This window comes from Dreissena polymorpha, chromosome 7 (genome assembly GCF_020536995.1).
Source record: "Dreissena polymorpha isolate Duluth1 chromosome 7, UMN_Dpol_1.0, whole genome shotgun sequence".
In the NCBI taxonomy this organism is placed as follows: domain Eukaryota; kingdom Metazoa; phylum Mollusca; class Bivalvia; order Myida; family Dreissenidae; genus Dreissena; species Dreissena polymorpha.
Window position 1 is genome coordinate 95,358,523 of NC_068361.1, and position 18,473 is coordinate 95,376,995.

Consider the following 18,473-nt stretch of genomic DNA (forward strand, 5'->3'; position numbering starts at 1 on the left):
ACAATGACCAATCGAGCATAACTAATAGCTTTTTATTGTTGTACTGTGATATAATGGCCGTTTAGTAATGGATGAAAGATGTACATATTTATTTAGTCATAATGACTTTCGTTAAATATTGATTTAAGTTTAAAGATAAGCACAAGCACTCAATTGCTCTCTATATTTAATATAGTCAATGATGACTTCGTTAAATATTGATTTAGTTTAAAAATAAGCACATATATATGAGGCGCGTTCTGAGAAAAATGAGCTTAATGCATATGCGTAAAGTGTCGTCCCAGATTAGCCTGTGCAGTCCGCACTGCTAATCAGGGACGACACTTTTCGCCCAAACTTGATTTTCGGTGAGGAGTGACTTCCTTGAAACTAAAAATACCATAAGAGCGGAAAGTGTCGTCCCTGATAAGCCTGTGCGGACTGCGTAGACTAATCTGGGATGACATTTTACGAACATGCATTAAGCCCCTTTTTCTTCCCAGAACACGACTTATATATACATGAGGTAGTTTGCCAACATAATGAATATGTTGCCCAGCTCTTGCCACGTGGAGGCCACCTCTTGTAAGAGCCAAATTTTGAAAAAAGGACCGAAATAATCCCAAATATTTAAGCAAGAAATAAAAAAAACGGAAATAGTCCCAATTGTATAAACAAGAAATTAAATATTTGCAGCTGTTTGTAATGAAATAAAACTGCACAGCTTAAGATAAGCTTGTCTGTCAATGATTATGTTACCCTCAATTTCAAATCAGATTATAGAAAGTAATGATATGTAAAAAATATCCAGGACAAACACCGGCATATGGGACGCAATGTGTATATAATATATGGTACATAATAACTAATAAGTGGTACATAATATAAAAACATAGAATAAAAATTGATAACTATATTAACAACTATGTTACATATACATATGCAAAGAAGGTAGTAAATTAGAATAAAGATAGATTAAACAAAATAAAAACAAGATACAACTATGTTACATAGACATATGCAAGAAGGGTAAAAATTAAAGGTTGATTTATAAATCATGTTTCATCATCGCGACAATATGTTCATTGATTCATTTTTTTTTTTTCTATTTCCGTTATCAGTGTAAAAACGATGGTATTAAGGTGTTACTAAACAGTAAAATACCCAACAGCGGTCGGGATTAATGCACTTGGCCGCTAGATGAATAATTTTATGCAACTATTCTGGGCAAATTTATAATTTCACAAAAATTTTAGTTAGTGTTGTTTATTCACTTTCAATAAATACATCAGTTCTTTTTATCAACCTAATTCCTGTTGTGTGCTACTGTTTCTTATCAGAATTATATATATTACAATACACCATCAGCGGCCGAGCGCAGAATACTGCGCTTAATTGGCCGCTTTAAAAAACACGGTGCCTATACCACGTGACTTTTTAAGATCTGTGTGGGGAGTAAAATAATCAACAAAAGCGCGACGAAGGTAAGATTTTTAAGGATAACTTTTTAATATGTCACCATTTTTTAATGGGATAAAGTGGAGAGCCCGCTCATTCATGATAGTTTTCTATAGGTATCATGATTTTATAAAACAAATAAGTATTTTTTCAGTAAGTGCAACCGCGCGTTTGAACGATTAGAAAAGGGTTAGGATCAGTGTGGGGACATTATTTATTTTTTACACAAAAACATCACCTCTGGTGAAATTAAGAAATAAATTTATGGGCGGGAGCTTACACTATATCATTTTCCGTCCATTTTCAGGTTTCTGTTATTTATTTACGAAACAAAATTCAAGAAAACTATTCTTACAGTAATATGATCTGTGTGGTATACGTTTTTCAACGGATCTGTGTGGTATACTGTTTTTAAGTTTTTCAGTTCTATTTAGTTGTTTAAAAAAATGCTTGTCAACAATGTATTTGAAACTGGATTTTTAAATGCGCTAGCATGTAAAACACATATATTGCTGCAAATTTGTTAAGCTTTATAACATCCAACTGGCCACAACTCATAAACAGAGGGTTTAATATACAAAAATGTTCGTCAGGGTCTGTAGATTTCAGAACAAGATGTCGTTTTTCTGGAAAGTGCTGGAGGGCTTAGAAATCCAAGATGGCGTCCAAGATGGCCGCCGTTTTATGATTCAATTACTAATAAAGATGAATTGAATATGTTTATTGAAAATCTATATGTACTACCTTTAATATCTGATAGAAGTAATCCATTGATATAGGGCGGCTTCTACCAAACAGATCACCAAGGTCACCAAAGGTCAAGGTCATTTCATGGTCAAAATGGAAAAATAAACGAAAATTTGAGTATTGACATATCATTTTCTTTTTTAATTCAAATGCTTTACATTTGCTGTGATAACTAACCTCTTTATTATATAGCCACATTTACAAGCTTCATTTTAAACAAAAGTAAATGCCTAAAATTGTGTTGATAACCATGGTAACCAAGACTACATACGCTATGTGGCCATTTTCCTGGTTTGTGGAAAGTCATTTGGCATTATAACCATCAAGTTTAATAAGTTTGCTTCTAATCGTTAATAAATACTTTAAGACTTATCAAGGCAAATGAAAAGAACAGCTATGCAGTGTTCCATGTATCATATTTATTCAACAATCAAATCTAACCAGGTATAAGTGCTTGATACAGACTCATAAACGTTATTTACAAATGTTGTTAATTATGAGGTTTTACATTGTATTTACTAATAGAAATGATGCAAATTACAAAATATGTTTTCAAGTTACAAACACTGAAAAACAACTCCTGTAAACCAGGAAGTGACTGACTGTCAAACGTCCTACTTGTTGCTTTCGGAAGTCGTGGAATCCTCGTTGACTCGGCTGGCGCACTGCTGACCAACATGCTTGTCATCGCATGAGTCGTCCTTTACCATCAACTGTTCGCTCATTCAGATTCCAGTTATCAGCAACTGCCACTACAAGCTTCCCCCTTTGGTCTCTAGGTAGTATATTGTCTGGTACAATGCCACCAGAGTCTGTTATTTTGTGTGATGCAATGTTCTGTTGGGCTGCTAATGTCAAGAATAACCGAAGATCTGGATATGAGATGGAATAAACAAGAGAGTACATATCTTCAATCAGATGGCGGCTGCCAAACTCGTTGTTGAGTTGTATCTCTAAGCCCAGGTGTTTAGGGGATGGGTTTTACGTGACAACTGTAGTTAGGTCACAAGCAACAGCTAGACATCTTGTAATGGTCTTCTCAGAAGCTTCCTTGTAGCATTTTTGTCATGTAACCAACACACTGCCTTGTAGAGAAGAGGCTCCACAAACTGCTTCTGATCTGACAATTTGATTTTTTTCTGGAGCGTAAAAGAAATCATCAAATTTAGGTTTATTCTCTATAATTCGTCTTCTCAAAATACCCATCGCCTTATAAACTACAGCTTCATCTGTGTCGTCCTCTGACTCTGGTCGTATGAACACTCATTGTCATCTTGAATGACCTGTTCCATCTCCTTTGACTTTCTGACAGCATCATTAATAGTCAAACTAGACGAACAAACTAGGTCAGGCTTTTCATGCTGATGAATAAAGGATACCTCTGGCCATAATTTTTCAAACAACTTTTTCAAATTGGAACTTTTATAAGAGTTTGCATCATTTGAACATCCTTCTGATTCAGCAATTTCAACAAAACGTTTTTTTTTAATGTAGGAAAGAAGAACATCTTTTTATCAACAACAATAGAATGCTCAAATTCATTTTTAATTATCTCGTCAATTATTGTGTATGAAATTGTTTGGTTTTCAGAAGTGGCCTTATTGGGTGTCAGCCCGGAAAATGCATAAGTATTACACTGGTAGTATTTAGTCAAACAACCTTTTTTCTATGATATCGAGCCTCAATGGCTACAAGATAACCATTTGGAACACTTGTCAATCTGTCAATAATGGCTACATCATTTATTGCAGTAGCAATATCTTACACTTTGCGATATATAGAGTTAGAGTCTGAATATAAGAGGTTTTAACTAGGCCAAACAAAACAAAATGTGTGTTTCGGGTAACCCGACCCTACCTACGATTTTGGTCCCGACCCTACTTTTTTTCGTCTTGTAAAAAAAAAGATCTCTGAAAAAAATAGTGCCCGGAAATAACCGCGCATTTGCCACTACCGCTATCGTTATCAATCATCCGATTTTACGCCCGGCAATTATCGATTGCACACTATAATCCAGCGTAGAATTTCATAAATGTCCAAGGATACGCATAGTATTGACGATTTTGACAGACACGCTCCATTATCCGCAAAGAGTCGCGTTCGCACATTTTAATCCCTTTTGTTGAAACATCGCTGTCTACACAATAGGTCAGTAGAACCGCTAAGCGTGTTTTTTAATGGACCGGAACTTATTTCATACTCGACCTCAAAATCATTAGAACTAATGTTCTGAGCAAGTTTAATGATCATTGGACAAAATGATATGTGTTTTTAAGTGTTTACATGGTTTCCCAGACGCAAAAGAAGAAAATCCAGACCGGAATCATTTACAAACTCAGCCGAGATATCATTAAAAAATGTTCTGATTGAAATTAATGATGATTGTCTTTTAGCGCGTCCACAATATATCACTATAGCCTCGAACAACTGCCTCACCTCCTTGTTTCACTATAGCCACATAAGAAAACTGCCCCTACCCAACAGCGGCCATGTTTTAAAAGGACAAGGGCCATTTTCAAACTATGCTGATATATCGTTTGAAAAAAAGGTTCTATGCAAGTCTCATAATGATTGTGCAAAACATCTTCTAGAGTGTCACAAGGTTTGACTATACCCATGTTAAAACAGCTGCTACCCCCTCCCGCAGACAGCCATGTTTTTAACGAACAAAAATCGTTTGCAAACACTCTTCTGATATATCATAAAAACACATGTTCTGGGTACGCTTCATGAAGATTGTGTAACACATGTTTCTTCTAGAGTTTTCACAAGCCCTTTTTTTTAATCTGACCTAGTGACGTTGTCCGAAATATCATTGCGACAAATGTGCTGAAAAATTTCGTGAAAATTGAGCAATCCATGTGTGCTCTGAAGTGTTAATATGGTACATGATAACGAACAGACGACGCACACAATATTGTCACAAAAGGTCTTCGTGAGCAATGTGTACTCAGATAAGATAAAATCATTGTGCACACATCAGCAGTGAAAACAAACAGCTTGGCGAAGAAATCAGAACATGCTATCAGTAGAAATCACTTGATGGGGATAATTGTCTTTACATTTGTGCATAGTTATGATTTCCCACACTTAATGATAATATCCTTGTTTTTGGAGAGCTTTTCAAACAAACTTCTCACAGGAGGCCAAATTGTTTTACCGCCGAGGATTAGTTTTATGACTTTTATCACATTTTTTTGTCTGACTCAGGAATTAATTTCAAGCAAGGATGTATTTGGACACAACTTAAAATATAAGTCGGGTGAAATTACAGCAACATTTGCCGAACAGCGCCAACGAGCAGAAGCACACTTTTGGATCTACCTTTAATCCAATTCCAAACACACTTGGAAAAAAATGATTTAAATGAACACGTTACTGAAAAAAACCGCATTGTAATCGGTAGAATAACGAACAATTTGCTATAATTAATTGCATAGAGATAGAATTATACAAGCGATTGCGCTAGAAGCCTTAAGAGTTAATCGATTAAGTACACACGCAAAAATAAGTAAACATATATATCGCACCAAGCGCTTTTGAACAGACACATTTTTTTTCGTCAAACAAAATTCGTTTCAATGAAATAAAAGACACTTTGTTTTATAAGAACTCATTATAGTTTAGCGAGACTCTTTTTTCAAACGTTCTGTACTGTGACACTGGTATCATCGAAGTTGCAAACTGTGACCTATTTCGGCTTGAATCAGCAAGCTACGACTTATTTTAGCATGGGTTATCAAGCAGTAGAGGGCTATTAGTAAGCTATCTTCACCCTCGAATATAAACGAGATCACTCGCATTAAGATTTACTATTCGAATACAGTATTACTATGGGGAAAGAAACACACACGGCAGAATTGCAGAGTATTATGTTCATGTATATATGGCTTTTTCAGATTGAAGTCGAAGATCTGGGCAAAATTTTGCAACCATTTAATTTGTCATCCAAGTTTTACAAGCAATGCAGTTAACCGCCCTATAATAATTTTTAAACTGAGCACTGTTAGATTACAAGATAAACGCGTTGGTTTCTGTCCACTCGAACACATGTAGCTGGTAATTTGCTCCGCTTAGTGCAGATTAACTGAGGACTCTCCATATCACGTATGATAAATAGGCTCTCATCTTTGTTTACTTGTCAGGATTACGGTATCCACCGACGGTTTTGATCTTAAAGTGAGTAAGAATTATCTGTAAGCATCGACTGTTTTGGAACAATATCTTGTTGAGAACATGGATGTGTAGAATCTTGCAGAAATGAACCACTTTGTAGCATCTATTGACATCAATGTCAAGCATGTTTATACTTGGAGATTAATCTCCCAATATTAGTATTGTGCCTTATTCATGATTAAATTACATGTGCTGACATATATGTATGGAGTGTCTCATTTAAAACAAATATGCAAAGTTTTAGCAAGCATAATATAATAAGTACACAGGTTATCAGATAATTTGCAAGTAGAATTTTACAAGGTTTATTTAAAAACACGTTCAGGTTAAAGTGGCAAAATGCATTATTTCATTTATGTTAAATTAAAGTCAATATATCTGCCCATTAAACTCTTAACAATTGTTCCATGATTTGGAATTGGGTTAAAACTAATTAAGTTTAAACTTCATGAACGTTATACGTGATGCATTTTACGTACATAAACTACAGCCATGACTTAACATACCCTCTCACCACTTTGAAACAGCAAACAAAATTTTGTCTTGAACATCATACACTTCATGTTATTGCCATATTTCAAGCTTAAAATCTATCGCTTGAGAAATATGGAAAAAAATCACTTCACAAACGTAGAAAATTGTATACCTTTGCCATAATAGGTTTACTATCAAGGCTAAATATCTCAAGAACGTGTGGATCACTGATCATGAAAAAGTGTCTTGCACATCTTCACTTTAAAGGGGATTACATATTCCAAGTTTTGATTAAATAGCTTGACAAATGAAGTTGCTCAACAAACTTTAAACATTTGATTCGGACAAACGAACAAACCCATCATCCGACCAACCAATCGACCGACCGCCCAACAGCGTGACTCCTACATAACTCCCTGTCAAACTTCGGTGTATAATCATGTCAATCTGTTGTTTTTTTGTTTTTTTTTAATAATTAGCAATTAAAAGCCCACATATAGATCTATGAAATTGACACAAGATATGGTCAACGTACCGCTTATAAGACTTTTTAATAGTGTTATTTGTGTTTGTTGTTATACATCAACCACTATTTTTTTCATAATTTTGTTTTTCTAAATGCTTTTCAGTAGATAAAAGTGGCCTAGTATACGTATACAACTAAAGCATGAAACCCGGTTGACGACGACCCCTATTGCTACATACGAGCTTGACACAAGATTGTCACTGCACAGTTTATATTTTGTCTCTAATATATATATATATATATATATATATATATATATATATATATATGAGAAAGAAATTGTTCAAACAGTGTAAAACATGAGTATCTTATATATGAGAAAGAAATTGTTCAAACAGTGTAAAACATGAGTATCTTATACCCTAGCGCTTTCGACTATACGTCTGTATATCTGTATACACCCCTGAAGAAGATGTATAGTCGAAAGCGCTAGGGTATAAGATACTCATGTTTTACACTGTTTGAACAATTTCTTTCTCATATATATACTTATTTCTTATTGTTCTTTTATCCTCATGGGATCCAGTGTTTTTGAAAGGATATTCGTTGGTGTTTTATTATATTTCTCAACCATATATATATATATATATATATATATATATATATATATATATATATATATATAATGTAGTGATACTAATGTGAGCATGTAATATACAAAATGTTTATTATTGCTTCAAACAGTAAAATTGTGAATGTGAATCGAATTACGTGTCAATGTTTTTCTAACAGTTTGAATAACAGTTATGAAGGGGGTTTATTCCGCCTGTCGGAAAACTGGAAGGGGGTTTGTTCCGCTATGGAAGGGTGTTTCTTCCGTTTATGCAAAATGTGAAAGGGGGTTTCTTCCGCTATGCTGTTTTTAGGGAAGGGTGTTTCTTCCGAAGGGGGTTTATTCCGGGATTCGTTTTGACAACACCCAACACTTAATCCAGTTTCGTCTGGATTTTCTGTTGCACCAGTATACAGTACAATAACTGTTTCAATGGTGACTTATGCAAACGTCCGTAACGATAAATATACATTGTGTTTGATTTGCAATTAATTTTGAGGAAATGTCAAATTCCAAATCATTCGCTATATCATTCTGCTAAAATTTACCACGGAACATTAAACGCAAATTGAATGCACGCACGCGTTCCATGCGTTTGACGTGACGTTGTTCATGTTGGGAATAATTTGCGCGCGCTTTTCTCGAGAGAAAAGATTAAAACACACTGTACATTTACAGTTTGTTTGAAAAATGTGATAACGTCGAGTAAAAATTAAATAGGGTAGAGTGTTTCAGATTACAAATTTAATTATGCGCATTTGAGAATTCAACAAGAAACGGAATATGGTCCAATTTCTAGGACGCGCATACTTCGGTACGATGTTTTTTTTGCGGATATTCCCATTGCAAAAGCATGTGAGCCATCGCAAAACCAGAAAAAAAATACTTACCCTACCTAATTTTTTTTCAGCCGTTTCCCGAAACACATTTTTTTTGTTTGGCCCTAGTGACCAACTTCTGCTAAAACCTCTTGATGTATTGTCTCAATGACGGCTGCACTTTTCGCCACAAATGAAGCACTGTGATTTCCAGTCAAAGTTCTCAAAAGTGGACCTCGTCTTAAAAAGATGTTCTTGTGTTTTCATTGTCATCCATTGTTGAGTCATCATAGGACCATCTGGGCCTGAAAAACAGAAATACATATGAAATCCTTTGCAGAAAAATTTGAAGAGAGAGAATTTGAAATGACATTAATGTTCTACTCTCAATGATCATGTTTGAGAGAAATCAAACTATGATATTTATAAATATCATTATCATTGTCATACCAGACCAGGATCACCACATGGTTGTCATATATGTCTTCAGTACACTCTTCTGCTTCATTTTTTTGAAGCAAACAAAAATCATCTTTGATTAATTATAACTTGCCTGTGTTCCCATTGTAAGTACATTTATATCTAACTATTAAGTATACACAAACCTCTTTTATAAATGACTGTAATAATGGATCAACAGAATTACAATTAACAATATATACTTTCATACTTTGCAGTCATATTAGATGTTTAAGCTCTCTCCAGATGTAGCCATGTTTTCTTCCCCGAAGACTGTGGCATTCCCTTGGCTGATGAAGTTCTTTTGTCGAACCTATTAATATATTCCAAACAATGGTTTAGAATAGGCAGAAATTAACATATATTAGGCATACACAATAATTCATCAACAGAAAAAAAATACTAAAAACTCAAATAAGTTAAATTACAAGATAATAAAATGAGTGAAAACAATGTCTGCTTACTAGTACCTATCCGAGTACTACTCAAGTTTTGGAAAAACAAATAGTAGCACCTCTTATTTAATACAGTGTAGGTTTTATGTTAGGGTTTCAGATTTTCACGCACCTACTTTTGCATGTATTCAATCGGATTTTAGTAAATATATGTGATGAATAACATCAATGACATTGCAGACAAATTTCCTTGTGATGATGTTTGAGAAAATGTTTTATCAATTAAAATCTATAAACATAGCATGTAGTTATGAAACGAACAATGAATAAACATGTTAAATACTTACCATATTAGATGTACATGGAAATGAAAACTGTGAAAATGACAAAACAAGTTTGACATTGGTGTCTGCTAACTTTTATGTGTATGGTAAATTTATATCAAAGGGGAGTAACTCAACAAATGTTTAGTATCTAAAATCAAATAATTCTTTATATTATTATAGTTGTCATAGCTTTCAGAGTTTAAAGTTGACTCAGTTCATAAAAATGGTATATAATTTCATTTAAATGGATAACATATTACTGGTATAAAATCATAATTTAAGTTTTAAGCTATGAACACAATGTATCAAATGAAAGTACAGTTACAAATCACTTCATCAATTAAAATATTATTTTATGATATCTGGATGGTATTCTTGACCATAAAGTTTTCTTTTTCATTTGTTTTAAAAGATATTTATACACTTATTAATATTACCTGACTTTAAGTACATTTTAATCAAATACTTGATAGTTATACATAGAGATATTAGACTTTGCCCCCAAAATTGGAGCATTTTTTGCTGATTTTCAGTTAAATATGCACAAAAATGCATTCCATTACATGGTAATAGGTAAATAAAGCATTTAAGATACACATCCCTTTCATTAATGTTGATTTAGAAGGAGGATAGAAATTTTCCCCACATAAAATAAAAGTTGTAATGTATACAGTGAGTAGGACACTTTTGGCGGCCATCTTGGACGCAATCTTGGATTTTGAAGCCCTCCAGCACTTTTCGAACAAATGAAATCTTATACCATAATCTACAGACCCAGACGAACATTTCTGTATATAAAACTCTTTGTTTATGATCAGTGGCCAGTTACTCCCCTAAATAAGCGACTTATGTGTGCCTGTTTGCAGCACTAATAATGGCTATACACTACGCTTGCACCGCTTGTTGAACTAATACATAATTATGATTTACAGGCATGCTGTACAATCCCCATTATAATATTAAAATCTTACGCTGGAGCATCTTAAATCGATGACAAGTCCATGCTTACCTTAAATAAGTGTACACTTTATGTTATTGTATCAAATTCCATTTTTATTTTGGCGCCAAACACTACTGTCAGGTGAAGTTATGTATCGTATATTATTTTTGATATTATATTTGCTTTAAGGTATGGCTCAATGCTCCGAATGCGGAAAAATGTCGAAGACTAGAGCTGGATTATTGCGCCACATTAGGGGACACGCTTACTCTGGAAACTATATATGCTGTGAGAAAGCATTGCAGGTAAGATTAAATACCTTAAAAATAGTTACATTTTTATACATTTATGCTAACCAGATGAACGGATTTTCTTGAAACAACACAAATATACAATATATCCCATCTCTCAGGTTATCATATATTTTGAAATAACTCAATAATCGTCAAATCGTTTGTAATTTAAAACTAACGAACGCTTGTCCTCAGATACTAACATTTTTTAAATAGCGTGTCTACGCATTGAAATGTCACGTGAATAAAATATGTTGTTTTTTCTCAGGATGCCTACAATCTTAGAAGGCTTCAACGAACAAAGGACCCCAATGTCACGTGTGTGTACAGTGCGGCAGGAGCTTTGCGGACAAGTACCTACTCGTGGCTAGAGAGAAAAGTGCAAAAAAGAGGGATTGGTGATATGTTACCAGTGTGGGTTGGCAGTTAGGAGTGAGAATGACCTCAGAGAGCACGTCAATACCCACATGCATGACAAGTGTTACAGTACTGAGGAGTGTTTCAAAACGTACAAACGCAAAACAAACCTTTCTCGATACGTGAAGACTTCACATAAATCCGTGAATACTGATTAAAAATCATAATGGTTTACAGTTTGTCTGTGTAACTTCATTATCGTTTTACGTTATTTAATTCGTTGTTTTACTTTTACTTTACTTTTTAAAATGATTCTAAAGTTATCCGAATTTGATTAATTTTTAGGTTTCGTTTAGTTTGTTTGTGTGTTTGAAATCATTCTCAAATAATTGTGCAATAATTTGGATGTACGTTATTCATTAATATATCGCATCTGTGATTTGTATTATCGAATCTGTGATTCTTTTTTAATTATAACTTGATTAAAGTTTTGCGATGTTTTTTCGTTGGTTTCAATTTTAAATACCGCTGTCACGAGCTAGTTCGATAATCATAAGCAGCCAGGGTTTCTAATACTAGGGTTTTTCACGATTGCTTTACATAATTAACTGCCTGCTAATAATTACTCTAGGCCGTGGTAATTGACAGTAAACAATGTATGCAATGTGGTTGTGTATACAATACAATACTCCTTAATTCGAATTACGCGTTGACATTCTTCAGAGCTGCATCCATCCACAACACAGAATCGTACATATATAATCATATAATATAATATTTATTCATTTACTTTTTATATTCTCTTCAAAATAATTAACGCTAAAGATAAGCATACACTTGTTACACTGAATACAACGACATAATTTATAACATGACATTATCACCAACACATGGCGAATGATTGTCAATATCTATACTATATAATAAACTAATGCAACAATATGAATTCCATATATGAAATAAAACACACAAACACACACATATATATATATATATGTTTCTACTATGACCAGTATTTTGTTTTTAATAAACATACCGTTTACCTTAAACTTTAAATAACAACAAAATGACAAGCCAATACGTCTGGTGGATTCTGTTTTATCAGTTTGCATTCCAAATTTGATTTTAAAACATACGTATTACTCAGGAAAGAACATGCCTTTGCTTTTTGTCAACCTGCGTAATATTTGACACAATTTCTATTGCAGAATTTGTGTCAGAATTAAAATGTCCATTGTGTTCGTCTATCCGCATTCTTATTGTTGGCAACAGTTTGCTATCGTTTCGTCTCGCCCGCTCCCACCTTACTCCTAGTGTCCCCTTCTGTATAGCATTCTTGTCTCGTGAAACTGTTTCCTCTATTTTTTCTTCCCTTAACCCTTGTCCGCTCACTAGTGCCAAATAGGTGATTACTGAAATGAATGAATTTTTAAATAATAATAATAGATCTACTACTACTACTATTACTACTACTACTAGTAGTAGTAATAGTTGTAGTAGTAGTAGTAGTAGTAGTAGTAGTAGTAGTAGTAGTAGTAGTAGTAGTAGTAGTAGTAGTAGTAGTAGCAGTATTAGTAGTAGTAGTAGTAGCAGAAATAGTAGTAATAGTAGTAGTAGTAGTAGTAGTAGTAGTAGTAGTAGTAGTAGTAGTAGTAGAAGTAGTAGTAATTGTTGTATTAAAATAATTGAAATTAATAAATATATATATATATTGTCGTTATTATCTCAATTTATCCGTAAATTGTAGAAACACGGATACCACACAGATCCTTCTAAACACGTATACCACACAGATCATATTACTGTTAGAATATTTTTCTTGATTTTGTTTTCATAAATATATGAAAGAAACCTGAAAAAAGAATGCAAAATGATATAGTGTAAGCTCCGCCCATAAAGTTTATTGCTTTATTTCACGAGAGGTGATGTTTCTGTGTCATAATAAAATAATGTCCCCACACTGATCCTACCTTTTCTAACCGTTCAAACGCGCGGTTGCACTTTACTGAAAAATATTCATTTGTTTTACAAAATCATGATACCTATAGAAAACTCTCATGAATGAGCGGGCTCTCCACTTTATCCCATTGAAAATGATGACATATTAAAAAAGTTATCCTTAAAAATCTTACCTTTGTCGTGCCTTTGTTGACATTTAACTCCCCACACAGATCTTAAAAAGTCACGTGGTATAGGCATCGTGAAAAATGTGGAATGCATCAAATTGAATGTCAAATTCCGATTGTATTAGAAAAAACTGTTATTTTATATAAATAAATCAAGCACGTAAACTTAACAAAAAAAAAGATATTTCTTTATTTAATGTAGAATTTTGCAAAATTAACGAGCTTTATATGTTATATTACTTCTTTCTGGTTGAGTAAAAAAAAACACAAAAAAACATGTATAACATATAATATTTGTACATAATTTATAAAACAGAAAAATAATGATGCACATGATATTTTATAATTTTGTTAAGTGCGCGTGCAATTGAACGTTGAGTTAAGGGGGAGATGCGTATTAAATTACACATAATTAAAAGCTGATACTATTCTGTCAGCTTGATTTATAAATCATGTTCCATCACGCCAATATATCCATTGTTTCATGAAATTGTAACGCCATCAGACCCGAATGAATACACCATTTATTCCAAGCAGGTAAATAACAATTACTATAATAAAACAGGGGAAGTCTACACTTTGTATTAGCAACCTGCTGTGATGATCTTATCAGTTCAATACACAGGAACATGGCTACTGTACTGGAATTGGATTTACAGCAAAAATAACTGTTTTCATTTCAGTCTACACTGTGTATTAGCAACCTGCTGTGGTGATCTTATCTTATCAGCTCAATACACAGGAACATGGCTACTGTACTGAAAATATCGGATTTGCAGCCAAAATAACTGATTTCATTTATTGCTGAAGTGGTGTGTCCTTTAACAATTAACAACGCGAATTGATCCACCTCACCGTTGCACATTTTTTTTATTAATTAATTTACTGAGTTAATTAAAGACGGCGCTAATAAAGTGTGAAGGTGGAAATTAAGAAATAAGATCTATTTTCGCATGACACTGAATACACATGATACATAGATAAAATATAAATAAGACACATTTGAATCTTTCCTTTCTCCAAAAAATTAGCACGTAGTCACATATATATAAGATAGATTAAAGACCAGAAAACAATAAATCTAAGACACATTTGCATCTTTCAGTAGGTTAGGGAGGGGAAATATACGGGTTTCACGTTGACACGTTGTTTTTTCAGCACTTATTGGGGGAGCTATTGAATTTCAAGTGTACATGTTGATTTTTTGTATCTTCAATAATCCATTATAATTGATTTAACGCACACGCGCCTTTTTAAATTTGTGTTTGAGCTGTAAATTAATAGTCATAATAAAATGCGTGTTAAGTTACCAGCGTACACTCGATACTCGCGCAATGAATAGTTTTAATGGAACGATTAAAATCGCTATTATTAATACAAAGCACATTAACTAAAAGTCATGCTGCAATTTCTATTTAAGAGTTTCACGTCAATTAGAAATACTTAAAACATATACATCAATTTACGTATAAGATGATAAACACCATGAAGTGCTTTTCGGTTGGTACATTGCCGATATATTTATAACTTGCTACCAGTTGTTTATAAAAAATATATATTATATTCGATATTTAACATGACTGTCTCAGTTCTCTAAACCGAAATGATCCGTAAAATATAATAGTGTCTTTGTGCCGTATAAACGAATCTGCACTAAAACTAAGATTAGATTCACATCGTACATCGAATAATTAAAGGGGCCTTTTCACAGATTTTGGCATTTTTTTAACTTATTCATTAAATGCTTTATATTGATAAATGTAAACATTGGATCGTAAAAGCTCCAGTAAAAAATCAAGAAAAAAAAATAAAAAAAGGAAAAGAACATTGCCCGGGGCAGGTTTCGAACCAGTGACCCCTGGAGTCCTGCCAGAGTCTTGAAGTAAAAACACTTCAGCCTACTGAGCTATTCCGCCGAGTATACATTGTTGACGTATTTTATACCTTATATAAGCAATCTTCGTAGTTTCACAAAATTTAACGACAAAAACAGAACTCTCCAAATTATTCAATCGTTTCGCGTTGCAACGCTTTATAATTTTTAGGTTTTAAAATCGTCAAAAGATGCATATACTGGCTATATTAGAGCATGGTTAATGTTCAGTATTACTGTTTCCTCACAAATATCATAACTAAAACGAAAACTTACGAATCTGAAACAACTTTTTTCAATTTTGTCAATTTACCAAAGCGTGAAAAGATCCCTTTAATTGAGCAAATGTAATTCAACAAAACTGTACATTAATTCACACGAGCCGCACTGTTCTGACATGAATGAAAGGCGCCGATCATAACACAACTTCTCGTCATTATCTGGAATATAATTAATTGAAGGTGCGAAAATCTATTTCCAAACTGCTTTTTGCTGATTAAAGAAGCGTACCGGCCGTTCGTTCACAAGTTGTTAATGATAACGTCAGACCTTAAAATTAAGTTTTAATCTGAACAGACATTGACTCAATAAATATGTACATCTTTTCAATCCAATAAAATCGGCCCTAATAGTTTACTTTCATGTATATATAGAGAACTTGAGTGCTTTTCGGTGATTCTCTGCTGTCGCGGTAGTGCTTTTCGGTCTTCACATGAAGTGCTTTTCGGTCGGTATATTGCCGATATTTATCCAATTTTGGGCATTAATACCTCATAATAAACACAATGTAGTATAAATATGCATGAAATATAACCATTTATAACTAATTTAAACCGTTTACACACAATAGGAACGCAACTATTATATATATAGCGAGAAATTGAGTGCTTTTCGGTCTTCACATGAAGTGCTTTTCGGTCGGTATATTGGCGATATTTATCCAATTTTGGGCAAAAATACCTCATAATATACACAAGGTAGTATAAATATGCATGAAATACAACCATTTATAACCTATTTAAACCGTTTACACACAATAGAAACGCAAATATTCATATATAGCGAGAAATTGAGTGCTTTTCGGTCTTCACATGAAGTGCTTTTCGGTCGGTATATTGCCGATATTTATCCAATTTTGGGCATTAATACCTCATAATAAACACAAGGTAGTATAAATATGCATGAAATATAACCATTTATAACTAATTTAAACCGTTTACACACAATAGGAACGCACATATTATATATATAGCGAGAAATTGAGTGCTTTTCGGTCTTCACATGAAGTGCTTTTCGGTCGGTATATTGCCGATATTTATCCAATTTTGGGCATAAATACCTTAAAATAAACACAAGGTAGTATAAATTTGCATGAAATACAACCATTTATAACTAATTTAATCTGTTTTCACACAATAGAAACGCATTTTGTCATATATAGAGAGAGAAGTTGAGTGCTTTTCGGTCGGTATATTGCCGATATTTACCATTTTGGGCACAATGTAGTATAAACATACAATCATATAACCATTTATAACTAATTAAACCCGTTAACACACACTAGAAACGATATATTGCATATATATAGAGAGAAATTGAGTGCTTTTCGGTGATTGTATGGACCGATTGACACTGGCATGGGAACACTATCCATTACATTCTAGGCCGTATAGCCCTTCCTCGCAACAATGGGAATGGTGTATTTTAAGCATCGCAATGATAAAATGATTAACTTTATCATGAAATGAATTTATTAAAACTGTCGTAAAATTTAATTTCAATATTTTGACACCAGAATTGTTTGTTTCACAATAGTTAAAAGAAATATGCAATGTGTAAAGGATTTCGACAAAAAGGCTAACTGTTTCATAACCTTAGATTATTGTTATTTTGAATGGAGTATGGCAGTTTCAGATACTTCAATTTATTTTTAAAGTCATGCGTTTACGCGTTTCACAAACAAATACTTTATCACTAGAAATTCCCGGAACAAACAGTGGGATATAGTGCCCTATTTAAAAAAAAATTCAGATCAGAAAAACGCAAGCTATCGGCTACATACATGTATTTGAATTATGTTAATGTACATGTATAAATCCGTCAGTAATGAAGATAGCGTTGATGTATTGCAGAAATAATGAGCACATATTGGTGACAACGTGTTTACAGTACTTAAAGGGGCCTTTTCACAGATTTTGGCATGTATTAAAGTTTGTCATTAAATGATTTATATTGATAAATGTAAACATTGCATTTAAAAAGCTCCAGTAAAAACAACAATACAATTAAAACAAGTAACTCTCAACTGGGCTCGAACCACTGACCCCTGGATTCTTGGAGTAAAAGTCTACCGCTTAGACCACTCGGCCATCCGTGCTCATACCATTTAGAATGTATTTTATACTTTATGTAAGCATTCCTCGTAGTCGTAGTATCTCAAAATATAACGACGACAACAGAACTCTCCAAATTATTCAATAGTTTCGCGTTGCAACGCTTTATAATTTTCTGTTTTTTTTTTTAAATCGTCAAAAGATGCATATAATGGCTATTTTAGAGCATGGTAAATGTTTAACATTACTGTTTCCTCACACATATCATAACTAAAACAAACATGTGCGATTCTGAAACAACTTTATTAAATTTTGTCAATTAACCAAAACGTGAAAAGGCCACTTTAAAGAACCAAAGATTCGGTAAACTGCCACGAGTTCATGGATTTTCTCGTGCAAGTCAAGTAACTTGTCGCCGGCTAGGCTCAGATTTTCAAAAAGGCCCATTTTATATTTGGTCCTTTTAAAACGGCTTTTTACAAGTGGATGAACCAGTTCATAAGTATCATGCCGTCCCTGTCCATTGACTCGGACACGTTGCTTCCTGGTTCACTTCAAGCCCTGGTATCAAAATGTATTCATTCGATAGCAATTTTTATCTTTCAATTTTCGCCAATGGCCAAACACACAAAATTGTGTG

At 33.5% G+C, this 18,473-nt stretch overlaps 2 long non-coding RNA genes across 2 annotated transcripts; one reads left to right on the top strand and one right to left on the bottom strand.

The window, feature by feature from the left end:
• Positions 1 to 6,206: 6,206 nt before the first annotated feature.
• On the top strand, positions 6,207 to 11,999 carry LOC127839108 (uncharacterized). Its single transcript, XR_008030154.1, has 3 exons — positions 6,207 to 6,363; positions 11,041 to 11,156; positions 11,413 to 11,999. It is a non-coding gene; the product is annotated as an uncharacterized LOC127839108 (long non-coding RNA).
• Positions 12,000 to 12,583: 584 nt separating this feature from the next.
• LOC127839109 (uncharacterized) lies at positions 12,584 to 13,779 on the bottom strand. The gene is made up of 2 exons (XR_008030155.1): positions 13,634 to 13,779; positions 12,584 to 12,913 (listed from the first exon to the last, which is right to left on the bottom strand). It is a non-coding gene; the product is annotated as an uncharacterized LOC127839109 (long non-coding RNA).
• Between the last annotated feature and the right edge of the window lie 4,694 nt (positions 13,780 to 18,473).